The 13,599-nt window shown below is 42.8% G+C and overlaps 1 protein-coding gene across 5 annotated transcripts in view; it reads left to right on the top strand.

The window, feature by feature from the left end:
* KHDRBS3 (KH RNA binding domain containing, signal transduction associated 3) overlaps window positions 1-13,599 on the top strand; it is a 152,823-nt gene that overhangs the window by 103,403 nt on the left and 35,821 nt on the right. The window lies entirely within an intron of this gene.

Raw genomic sequence — 13,599 nt, 5'->3', positions numbered from 1 at the left:
TCCTCTTAGACTCTGCTACTGAATATGGATTTTTAGTGGAAATTCTTTTTCAGTGAAGAAAATAAAAGTTCCTAGTTTTTTTTAATTAATGCAAATCAGTTTTTCCGTTTATCATTCAGTAATTCTTTGATACGGTCCACAGACTTACTTAACATAAGAGAAAGAAAATACATCCATGGAAAATGGGCAGCAGGGGGTGGGAGCAGTGGATTCTTTAACAAGAATACAGAACCCCTGGGATTCTTTCTATGACTTTCTATTTTAACATAAAGGAGGAAAATAAGTACTGGATAGATGTGTCATATTAGTCATTAAAGTGTTAATATTAAAGGAAGAGTATATCAAGTGTTGTCAAAGAAAGGGAAGCAGTGCCAGTCCTGCAGTGCCCAGAGCACTAGGTTTTCATGTTTCCCTTAATGGAGGTCTCCTGCTTGGAGCTCAGCACCTCTTTGCACAGTTTCTGGAAGTCTGACGTAATCCCTGGGCCACACACAACTTCTTCCATGTCATCTGCAGCCACTGGAAAGACCTGAGCCCTTGTCCTGGTCATCCTGAACTTCTGGTAATTCCTTAAGTGTGCTGAGTCCTCTTAGGCTTCCAGAGCTCTGCTTGTGCAGTGGTCTCTGCCTCAAGAGCTCCTCTCTATCCTCTGAGCGTTTCCTGTCTGCCCTTGCAGACTTGGGTCAGCTCTTACTGGAGCCTACCTGCTAGGTGTCCCCAGAGCCTCCCAGCTGGACTGGGTGCTGGGGGTCAGGGACGAGAGCTTTGCCCCCTCACACTCAGCAGAGAGGGCACACCGGGAGCTCAGTGAAGTATATTTTAAACACAAATCCCACATGGACAGTCTCACCACCTGGCTCTCCAGCTGGGGAAGGACAGGTCTCTGTCTTGTCTCTGTTCCTTACAGTTGGACGTGGTCCTGTGTACTTGTCTTCTTACCAAACTGGCAGTGGGGCCTCAGACTCATCCACAAGGGTTGAGTCTTGTGAGGGTAGCAGAGACTGTTGTGAAAGGAAGCAAATGTTGTGAAATTCCTTTGAGGTAGCCTGGTGTCTTCTCTTTTCCACCTCAGCTTCCCTGGAGTTCTCATAGGCTTGGCTGCTGTAGATGTGCTGGGTGGCATCTTCATCATCATCAGGCCGGTGTGTGGATCCTGGCCTCCCTGCGCCAAAAGCATGGGATGAGTCGGGAAAGGACTTAGCTTTGCTGGCTTCACAATCTGCCTGTTTCAGAAAGACCTAGTGCCTTCTTTGCATACATTAATTCATCTTTCCACTCAACGGGGTGGATCGAATTCCCATAGTGTGAACCAGACGCACGTGTTCTGTGTCTCAGTGTTTACTCTAATGGGTCTTGAGAGAAATTAGATGAATACAAGTATAAATTTCTTGAAAGTTTAAAGTTTAGGGGAGCAAAAGGAAGAGAAATTCAAGGCACTTGGTTTTCTAAGCTTAACCCTGCCATTTATTGATAAATGATGAGAAAAGCACTAAAACAATTGATTTGCAAGATATCCTCTTAATAACCCCTGCTCCCATCCACTGCAACAGGGAGGGGATAGTGGCTTCCCCAGAGGAACCCACGTGTCCTTTCAGGAGCAGACAAGGGTGGAGGCTCTGAAGGAGGACGGAGCCTTCATCGGGTGAGCCCACACTCATGCCTGGCTCTCCCCAGACACTCAGTGTAATTCCCGAGCCTGCATTTCCCACCCAGGGCCTGCCTCCTGCAGCCTGACCACAGCGGGGCCTTCAGAGAGCAGAGGGCTACAGTGGTGGTCCTGAATATAATTGGCCATTGGTCTTAACCTTTTGAGATTCTACAGGTTACTCACACTGGCTGCTTAGCTTTGCAGCATGGAAAAGGGAAAAGTATTTTGTTTGTTTGTTTGCTAATTTCTAGGATTTTTGATCGGGTGGGTATGCTACAGAATATCCAACTTAGAAAAGCTGGATTCTGTAACCTCCCAAGTGGTTATTCATTCTTGTGACAAGTGGGAAAGTTGAAAGTGGTCTCCTTAGAATATACTAAAATAATTACTCCATTGATGGAATAATAATAAATTAGACTCTAAATCCCATGAAAGTAGAACCCCCCTGCCCCAACACACACACACCCTGTTCACACCTTTGTATTCTGAGTTCAGTTCAGTCAGTCAGTCGTGACTGAGTCACTCTTTGTGACCCCATGGACTGTAGCACACCAGGCTTCCCTGTCCTTCACTGTCTTCCAGAGCTTGCTCAGACTCATGCCCATCGAGTCAGTGATGCCATCCTACCATCTCATCCTCTGTTGTCACCTTCTCCTCCTGCCTTCAATCTTTCCCTGCACCAGGGTCTTTTCCAGTGAGTCTGTTCTTTGCATTAGGTGGCCAAAGTATTGGAGTTTCAGCTTCAGCATCAGAATATCATTTATATTCTCAACACCTAGTATGATGGCCAGCACATAGTTAGTCCTTAGTTAATATCAATATTCTCAAGACTGAGTTTTTTTTTTAATTGCCAACTGTGGAGGACCCACCCCAAACTCCTCCTGTGTGCTATGTTGATTTTCATCACTTAGCAGTTTATATCTAACTTGTTAGCAGTATTGTGCAGTCTTCACTCAGTATATGTATGTTTCTCAGACAATAGTAGACTTTTCAGGAAAAGCACCATGTATCTTTGTCAGTCTGTAGTCTCACTGGCACATCATAAGCTCTTAGTGAGTATTTACTGGACTAGACAATGCTGCACAGAGACCTGGTAAGTTTTCCTAATGAAGGTTGCCATTGATCTTTTCCAAGCCAATTGCTCTAATCATCCCATAGGAAGAGTATGATAGCTGGCATTTGGGAAAAGATCATCCCTTCATCATTCTCGTCTTCTAGAGTTAGGAGGGCAATTGCAGATTACAGAGGTGGAAGGCTGATTCTGTATAACTCCTGAAAATCATAGAATCACGTATTATAAATCTGATCTGAGTGTAAGAATGAACTTTCAAGAAGGATGTAACACTTAATGAGAAACTGCTGTCCATGAGGTACCATCTTACATGTTGTGCCATCTTGTTCTCACAGCCACTCAGAGGTATTGTGGTCCTGTTGTGAGAACTTAAGGTGTGGGGAGTTGTATCTTTTCCCAAGTCACAGGGTGGAGAGAGGGCACAGACGGGGATCCACGACTCAGGGCCTGTGTTCTGTCTTGAGCAGCCGGTGCCGGATTGAGACCAGGCTCTACGAGCTGGCAGGGTCAGGTCTGCTCATCTTTCAGGAAAGTGCCGCAGGCCCCGCATACTGCTCCCCTCGGAGGTGCAGTGAGGGAGATCAGGTCACTCTGTGGTCCCTTCAGTGTAATCATTCTCTGGTTATAAGCTGCCTTAAGTAGGGCAATGGAAACTGAAGCACATTAAGACGGACGGGATGGGGTTAGGACTTAAAAAAAAAAATAAGGCATTATCATATGTATTGGCAAAAAATTGAACCGGCATTTTCACTTTAGGAATTTCTGAGCATCTGTATCTCTAAAAAAGGCTTGTCATTCCTTTAGAACTCAAAAATGTAATTTTTAATGATTTACTTGAAATATGTTTGTGGTAACAAATCTTTTTGTATAGAACTTGCTGGTTATATCTGACCCATTTGGTTTATTTATTTTAATTTTCATTTAACATTTAGTATCTAAGGCCATTATTTCCAGAATAAAAGATGCAAAGAAGTCCTATCAGTTGCCTATTTAAACAAAGAAGAGATGAAACCTGTTCTTTTATTTCTGCCACAACTGGTGCTTTTTTTGAGAAACTATATATTTCAGTCCTTAGAATACTCAATGTTCTTCAGATTATGTGTACTAAAATGAAGGTATTCCAGTGCAGTATTAGGCCCAAGAAAAACTCAATTTATGATATATGTTGAAATTATTTTTATTAAATAATGACCCATTATAAAAGTGGGCATAATAGTATGTGCACTATAAAAGTGTTTCCTCTTAGCCCAAGCAAGAAAGCCTGGTAATGCAAAAGTATTTTTTTGTTGAAATGTGCCTATTGAAATTCGACTGATTTTTCTCAAAGTGTGTTGGTGAAGATATTTGATTATAATGTCATCTGAGCCAACTGTTCTTCATCAGAGTCACCGTCACAAATATTCCCTGAGCGTGTGTCATTGAGAAGAGCCTCTGTTAGCAAATAAATCTGATGGTGAGAACAGTATTATCACTAAAGCATGTAGAACTCACAGTGGCCATGTGAATAGCAGAGGTTAACCATCTCCGTGAACACTGGTCTTCTAAGAATAACTTAAAGGATGCAGTGCAATTCAACATAGTTAGTTTTTTTCCAAAAAGGAAGAAAATGAGTAATGGATGTGTTTTCAACCATTTGAGTATAAATTGGGGCTTTCTGCTCCACTTTTAACTTAGTAAAATCAGACGTAATTACAGTAACTTCTCATCTCTTTTTTGAGGACAAGAAGAATCTTTTTCCCAAAATGACATTGATTCATTATTTATGTCCAAATAATTAAATAAGCGACAAATAATTAGTATAACCCAGAATCTATTCAATGAGAACACTTTAACAATTCAAAATGTTGGTGTCATTACACAAAAGGACATGTTTGATGCTTCCTGGCAGAGTCCAGTTTACATATGAATCTCTAAAGCGAAATCCATTTTGATGAATTGCTTTAGGCTCCACATACAAAGAAAGCACAAAGTACAGAGGGCCCTCCATATCTACAGGTTTGGCATCTGTGCGTTCAACCAACTACTAATGGAAAAAAGAATTTTTTTATTTCAGAAATTTTTTAAATTGAAGTAAAACTTGAATTTGCCACATGCAGGCAATACATTGCATTAGGTATTATAAATAATCCAGAGATGATTTAAGGTACAAGGGTGGGGTTGGTAGATATGCAGATACTGTACCATCTTATATAGGAGCTTGAGCACCTGTGGGTTTTGGATCTGAGAGGGTCCTGGAACCAGCCCCTCGTGGCTACTGAGGGCCGACTGTTCCCCAGACAGTCGGTGTGGTCGCTTTATTTACTGTCTCTGAAGTCTTGTGCATTTCCATCCTGTCACCTGACAATCGCTGGTTAGTGGCCACCCCTCTGACTCTCTATTGAGTCCCTTCCTGTTCCTCCCCACAGCACCCACAGCTCGGTGGAGGCTGAGGTGCAGCCCCCAGGGCCCAGGTTGAGGGAACCGAGCGCCCAGGATCGCGTGCATCCGTCTTCGTTCCCTGCGTTCACACAGTAGACACGGCTCACTTCCCCATGAGGAACTGAGCTCCAGGTCACCTCCATCACAGCCACTTCAGGGGAGACGCCGGTCCTCCTGCATCTCAGGAAGCATTCTCGTCCACCTCCCGCGTCTAGCTGTGATGATGTCCTCTCAAAGAGCCCGCACCTTCCACACCTAGCAGTTAGCTGTATGTTTTGTCATGTCTGACTTCACACAAACCTTAAATCTGTGTTATTCTTGTTCCTACCACCTCACATATAGTGCTCCCTCAGTAAATGCTGGTTGTTGAGATGGATGGACAGACGGACAGACAGACAATTGTCATTGCCTGAGCTTTGCTTGTGGTCCTTCCCTCCTCCTGGGTCCTTCCCTTAAATAATGTGTTTCTCATATTACTCCTAGTCTATACTTTCTGGCATCTAAAGCCTGATTGATACTACTGCTCGGCCATCCCTGGAGCGTGAGAACTAGTTTATAAATTTAGGAGGATAAAGTTGAGATTCTTTTGAGTGGTGTCTGAGACTTTCTCAACAGCATCTTTTAACCCCCTGCCCTTCCCACGTTATCATTTTAGGTCCATAGATCCCTGCATTGCAGTTCCTTAAACATAGCAGGACTTGAAGTGTGTGGCTTTGTACGTGCTCTTGGTTCCCTTCGAATGCCTTTTCTTGTTCTGTCCCTACCAGTTCTTGTTACTGTTTATTCTTCAGTCTTGAAGCCTTCCTGGTCCTCATCAGGCACAGGAAGCAGCATCCTGGGTGCCCTGAAACCTGCCTCAGAGGCAACTGACTTGTCTTTGTCCCCCATAGGCTGGATTTCTTTAGGGAAGAACTACATCATTTTTTAAAACGTTAGTTTGCCCAGAGCCTATCACGAGGCCTGACATTTTGGAGCTACTAAATAAACATATGAGGACGACTTTTACCAAGGCCAGCTAACTGTCATTCCATGTGTCATGCACGCTGTTAACATACGTCATGAAATAAAGCCAATTGTAGCAAACATTCAGTGAACTAATAAATATGAGAGTGCAGTTTAATTAAAAGAATATTATTCTGAGATGTAAAATACTCAGTTTCTAATTCTCCTTATTGTCTACATCACTATTTTTATGTAAACTAACCTTCTTAGTTTCTTCATCTGCAAAATGCAGGTGATGGTATTTTACCTGTAAATCAGCAGGATGGACCAGATGCTGTTCTAACCTCTTTTCCAACTTTAAAATTCTGTTAATTGATTGTTTTCTGAAACTGACTTGCTTTCCACTGTCACCCTAAACATGTTCTTTTAATAAGAAACTGTATTTTCATCAAATGGAAATCTTGATACTGAAAAGAGGGTCACAGAATAAGCAAAGCAAGCATTCTAATGAGAGAAATAAACAAAAGGTGAGCGGCTATGAATCTTTTGAATTCTGAAACAAACTTTAAAAAGTAATTTTAAAAATGAAGATCTTTTTTCAAATGCAAGCTCACCTCTCAAGATACATAAACTAAAATTGTCTTAGAAATTTTAATCATATAATTTTTTCCCTCATTTCATTATGATTGTGTCAGCCATCTATTCATAAGTATTTACCGTTCACTAACATCCCTTGCTATCTTAATGTTGTGTGATCAGTCTAAGCTTTTGAGCCTGAGCTGATGGGTTAATCACCTTTAAACATACGTACGGTGGAGCGTTCTCGATGAAGGTATATGAGTTCATCAGACTATGAAAGCTCTTTCAGGTACTTGATATGCTCTGATTACGCAGCTGTATGATGTTTACTGAACAGAATGTGGAATTGTCCTCAAACCACCCCATCTGGCATGGCAGCGCCAGCTTGAGCACAGTGCAGGGTGGCTGGCACGTGAAGGGATTTGCGTGTATGAGAGGAGGAGACATAGGCTCCTCGAAGCTGCAGGGGTATAGGGAGTAGCAGAGCCAGGTCTGTCTGACCATAGCACCCGGCCCTCTTCCCTGCAGACCCTCTGGTCAGGCCCTCTCCATGGACGATTCGATGTGCGGTGGGGCACGCTGCTGCCCCAGGCCCCACAGCGCTGCCAAGTGGAGTCCTCACCCGGACAGTAGGAAAGAAAGGCATCCTGGCCGGCACTGTGCCAGGACAGGCACCTGTCCCATGGCCTGTGGGCTGGAAAAGGGGTGAACTGAGAGTCAATCCCAGGTTCCCTAACCCGGACTCTGAAGCTTTTATTCCCAGTGTTCTAACTTGTGTAATGTTATGACCTATCAAGAAGGAGAAAATAAATGAGGAAAGAGTAGAAGCACCAGAGCTGGCGACCCAGTCATAACTGTGTGTCAGCACCTCCCTAGCCATGGACCTTCCACGTCCATGGCCTGTCTTACTGACTGCAGAAGCTCCCGAGCTTTCTAGATGCTTCTTTGTGAGCTCATCAACTTCAGTCTTCAGGTCAGAAGTTACTGCTTTAATTTATTATATGTTTAGAAGGACAGTACCTGAAGCAGATGGTTTTACTTGGAAACCATCAGAGAAGTACAGAATAGTACTCTTCTGTCTTCTAGTATTTTTCTGATTCAGTAACGACAGAAAAACAGTACCCTTCAACTTCTAGAGTTGATGGAAGAAAAGGAAGCTGCCATTTGTTGGGTATTTACAGAACGTGTTAGTCTGCTGGGCACTGTACCCTATATCATCTTATTTAGTCCTCACTTCATCCCCATGAAGTGATCTCCAGGCAGTTTAGAGAAGATAGCTAAGTTTTCCCAAATCACACTTCTAGTTAGTAATAAAACCCACATGCCCTTACTTCCTCACAAGCACGTTTCTCAGCTCTTTGCATGGATCTATCATATCCAGAAAACCCCACCATGAGTTAACACTTCCTAGTGGCATGCCACTGGTCAGGGCAGAGCTGTAATGTAAAGCCGGGCAGTCTGGCTTGAGAGCCACACTCTTAGCCAAGACCCAGTGCTTCCTGGACAAGCCAGTTCCATCTAATTTAAAACTCTGTATTTGCAAACAGAGAAATTATCAAATGAATGGGAAATTATTTCATCACTTCAGATATAAAGGTTGTTACATGAGACTTACTAGAGCAAGCAGTCTATGACTAAGTTACTGGTGTCACTAGTTCTTCTGCAACTAGTATTTCCTCATGGGGCTTCTGACATTGGTCAACCTAACCCAGGTTTGAAGTGTCATAGAGACAGTTTGAATGGGAGAAACCTCACTGTGTTGTGCATGCAGGCCACCCTTTCTGCCTGTCCCTCGATCAGGCTCATTAAAGCTATAGAGGAAGAAACTTGTCTCCAGAAAACACCACATAGACAGTGTCTTTGTCTGTAAAATGGCACCACAGGGAACACTGTTTCTCCATCTGCCCGAAGGATAAACCCTTCTGAAGTTTAGTCAACGAGGAACATCAGTGAAAGCCTTTAGGGAAAAACCAAATATGTCTTTAAAATGTACATGTCATTCTTTAATATAGCTTTTGTTTAAAGACTCAGTGAAGGAACATTCCTCATTCTTCTGAGAGCTCACCTGAAGTTTTAATTATGTGACTAGTCTGGGAGTTTGAGTACAATGAGAGTTGTACTGACGCAAATCTTCCCGTTGCAGTGACTGCTGGTATAATTTTTTGACAGTTAACTAATGTCTAAACTGCTTCAATTATCTTGTTTTCCATAGCGAAAAATTTAATTAAAACAGTGCAGATTGTGAAAAGGTTATTTATGAAAATGCATTTTAAATGTGAATTGAAAAGCCTAGGGACACCTTTTTATTTTAGATAAAAAGATGAAGGTTCTATAATTTTTTTATCTCCATTTTACCAGAAGCAAGAGTAAGTGCAGTGTGCAATTTACTTGAAATGTCTATCAGGTGCTTCACAAGTCTGTCTCTTTCCTAAACTGCTTGAAAAGTTGACCTATTTTAGAAATGCAATACTTTAGGAAATAATTTCAGATTTTAAACTTATGAATATGAAGGGATTTTGTTTTTCCTTCTTACTTTAAGCAAAAACAACCCCAGAAAAGTGCTTTGTTCATGGAGCAGAGGACTCTGAAATGATAGTGTCTCTGAGGCCTGGAAAGCAGATCCTGCCTCCCTAGTGAGGAAGGTTATCTGAGCGAGCACGATGGATGCATCCTAGTCCTCAGGCGGGTCAGTCCTGAGGCACTCGATTAGTCCTCGGTTACAATGGATTTCCTACAGGAACCTGCCATCTTAGTGTTATTGTTTTCTTGAGCCTTTAATCAGCTTGCGTAGAGCTCAGTCCTGCCTGCAAGTAGATGCTAGTCTACAGAGGACCCGTTGAAGCCTCCCACAATCCCCTGTGTGCGCCAGGGGCTCCCTCTCTATTGTTTGGATCCATGTGTGCACATCCTAGTTAGGGTATCACCTTGGAGTGATATGGTCACTCCTTTACTTGTCAGTTTTCCCATTATTTTAAGCTGATGATAGGGCCATGCCTTTTTATCCACAGAGCCCCTCATCAAGTGAGTAATCAGTGTTTGATTTCTTGACATGGGAACAAAGCACAGTGACTCTTCAGGATAAGAACACCTGCAGTTGACTTACATGAGTATTTAGGGGGACATCTAGGGATATCCTCATAGTGTGACATTATCTGGGGGAGTTCATCAGGGTACAGGGTCTGACCCTCAGTATGGAGTCAGGCAGTGTATCACAGTGGTTAAAAGCAAGGTTGGGAACCAGACTGACTAGTTTTAATTCCTTGCTGTGCCTTTAATTGCTGTGTGACCTTAAGCAAGTTGCTTAACTACTTTATACTTCAATTCCTAATCTGTAAATGGAAATATTAGTGCTTATCACATAGGACTGTTAGGAACTATTCAGTGCTATTCACACCCACCAGGAAGATTAAAGTTAAAACAATAAGTGTTAACTGGAATGGGGTGCTGTAGGAATTCTTACCCACTGCTATGGGAATGTCAGTCCATACATCTATGTTGGAAAAGGGTTTGGTGGTTTGGTACCACATGTTAAAGCTAAAAACAGGCCTTCTTCCCAAAGCACAGCGGCTCTGCTCTGGGAACCACAAAAGAGACTCATAAGGCTTATGTAAGAGGTGTGTAGGCAAAACTGAAAAAGCATTTACAACTAGGGTGGATAAGGACGTGATAGTACAGCCATATAGGCAAGCTTTCAGGCCGCGAGAAGGAACCAGTGGTTGCTGCCTGCAGCACAGTGGATGGATCTCATGAGCATGAAGCTGATTGAAAGAAACAGGCACAGAGGGGTTGCCACTCTGATTCCATCTTTATGAAGCTCAAAAGCAAGTAAACCTCACCAGCAGTGTTGAAAGTCGGGATGGCGTTCCTTCTGGCGGGAGGTAGTAACTGAGGATGAGCCCAAGGGGAGCGTCCGGGGGCCGAGATGTTCCCTTTCTTGATCTGTGTGCTGATTACACAGCTGTGCTCACTGACCTGTGCACCTGGGGTGTGTGCCTTCGTATGGCTTACATTATACATGAATAAAAAGTTGAAAACATGATCAGTTTGTGTATTAAAAACATTGTACTAGACAGACCAGATACTCTTGTTTATAACAGAACAGCACGTCTTTCATCAAGCAGATTTGTTCAAGCTGAACAAACCTCGAGCACATCTGGTCCCTCTACTATTAGACTAGATGATAATCTGAAGGTTTCTAGGTAAGTCTACAAACTGAGCAAGGAGTAATCGTAATACTAACCGTATGAAATTCTGACAGGGATGTTTTCATTGTGGAGCAACCTCTGCACTATGAATCAGGCATACGTCTTGGTGGGTCAGGAGCCCTTTCCCCTTCCAGCATGGGATCGGAGGCACCTGGGGCCTCTCTCCTGGCCAGTCAAGCCATGACCCGTGGAAGAATGAGAGAACTCATGTAAACCCTTCCCTACCAGTCAGTCACCATTTAGGAAGTGTTTACTGAAGTCTTTCTTGTACCAGGCCCTGGGGACACTAGTAGACAAGGTCAGTGAAGCCCCTGTTCTCAGGGAGACTGCATTTCTAGTGGACGATATGGGTAATAATCAGATACATTGGATATTTGATAGGAATTGGGGTTCCTCGTCTGAATAGCAGAACATAGAAAATGACATGCATGATTATTTCCTTAGCTTTGTGGGGGTGGTACCAACAACCGCTGCTCTGCTTAGGAGAGTAGTGAGCCCACTTGATACACAGTGGACGCTGTGGGCAGCGGGCTTCACACTCTGGTGGAACCCTGGTTGAGAAAGGCTGTGAGGGTGTCTCCCAGTTCCTGCAGAGGTAGCTGAGAAGCTGAATTGAGCCTCAGAAGAAATCCAGAGTTTGAGAGGGTTAAGTAGTTGGAGTCCACGGCCCCCCAAGTTTGGGTGTAGGAGGCTGATAAATCCCCTCAACTCTGAATGGGAACCCAGAAAAGCTGTCCTCCCAGAGGAAGGCTGCTTGTCGTCATGGCCCTGTGTGGGGTGCGGTGAAGCTGGGACTGGGACTCCTCCTGTCCTGTGCCAAGAGCAAGTGTAATTCTCTCTAGAGAAACACAACAGTGTGGGCCTTCAGGTATTTCTCTCGTTCTTCATATATAATTGCAATTAATCAAAAATTATAGGCACACAAGATGAGGAACCAGTAAAAACAGACCATAATAGATTCATAAAGCAGACACAAACTTTATGTTCTTTATAATCATGGAATTGAAAAGATAAAATTGATGATTTAAGCAGAGAATTGGAAAATATAGAAAACAGATACTCTAGAATTGAAAAATATAAAGAATAATGAGATGGTTTTAGTTCCAGGTTAGACTCAGATAAGGGAAGAAATAGTGTATTGGAAGTTAAATCAGTGAAATAGATAAAAACCTGGACAGCCCTGAAGATCGCATGAGGCACCAGAGCCTCCAGTGGCGCCTCACTTGAAGCCCCAAAGGCCCCCTGAGACATGGCTCCTGCGCTTCCTTCCCTGGCTCACCCCACATTGACCTTTCCATCTGCCCTTCCTTCTGCTGGAAGTACCAGTAGCACCACCAGCAAAATCAAAAATCCACATAAGCGGCTTCTCACTTCTTTCGCATTTGTAGTCTTTTCTGTGAGGACTCCTGGCCCCTCTCCGAGATCTCCAGCATCCCCGCTCTCTCCCTGTGTCCCTGAGGACTGAGGTGTGTTATGTTCCCCTCTGGAATGGAAGCTGCCTGAGGACAGAGGTGCTTGTTTTATTCTGTTTGTTCAATACAGTCTCCCCAAGGGCTCAGAGCAGTAGGCATTCAACAGATGTCAGCCTCCCGGGGAAAATGGAAAAACCCACATAAAAATCCTTAGCAGAGGTACATAATGTGGGCTTAATAAAATTGAGTTACCCCCTTTTCTCATCTTTGTGGGATATTTGGTTTAATTTTCTATTTACAGTTTTCTCTTTCCTTTGTGGAATTTCTGAGTTAACCTCTTTGTTATTTTCTGTATTATATTACATTGTATTCCTTGTCAAATCTAAATAAATCTAGCTCTATCTCAGTGAGAGACAAACAGAGGAGGGAAGACATTCTATGAATAATTGATGGAGACCTGTTTTTGAAAGCTGTGGCCAGATGTGGATAGAATTACAACTACTCTTGGTCAGCCACTCTTCTATCTAAAAATCACAGCAGTAGTTAATACTCGTGTTTGCAGAGTCAAGATGTAGACATCACAGTTTAGACAATATTTTAAGAATTTATCACATTCACCAAAAGAAAGCTACCTGGTTGGTAGCTCTGATGTTTCTCTGGCCTAATAGCTTGAGAGCGTTAACAGGAATTAGTCATCAGTAAACTGGAACCAGGTTTATTGGACAAGAGCTGTGCCAGACAGCCTTCGTGTATATTTCTTGGGTTAGTTTCTCCCCAACCCCTGGAAACAGCCAGGGGATGAATTAAGATTGCAAAATTGAGGTGGACATATGTATACCTGTGGCAGATTCATTTTGATATATGGCAAAACCAATACAATATTGTAAAGTTAAATAAAATAAAATTTAAAAAAATAAATAAAAAGTAAAAAAAAAAACATAAAAATAAAATAAAACTAAATTGGGATGAAAATTATGAAGTTAAAAAAAAAAAAAATTGAGGTGGAAGGAGGGCAGGTGATGGCCTAAAGCCACACAGCCAGATCAGAGGCAGAGCTGGGGTCAAAACACAGGTGTCAGACTCCAGAGACTGTGGTGAGGGGGTGTGCGAGTCTGGAAGCTGTTAATGTATTCCTCACAGCCATAGATCAACACGTGGGGGTACAGCTTGATTGTTGAATTAATGATGTCTTATTTAAATGATTATAGGGGACAGATTCTTATTTAGAGTTGTTGTTAAAATTGTGATTTTTGTCCTTAATTAAAAAATAACTTGGCTATGTGATGTGTTCACGGTCATTGGTGATACTCAACAAGGATATTA

The sequence above is a fragment of the Bos taurus genome, chromosome 14, assembly GCF_002263795.3.
Source record: "Bos taurus isolate L1 Dominette 01449 registration number 42190680 breed Hereford chromosome 14, ARS-UCD2.0, whole genome shotgun sequence".
NCBI classification, from domain to species: domain Eukaryota; kingdom Metazoa; phylum Chordata; class Mammalia; order Artiodactyla; family Bovidae; genus Bos; species Bos taurus.
Note: the sequence above shows the minus strand (reverse complement) of the source record. Positions and strands in the feature narration are given on the sequence as shown.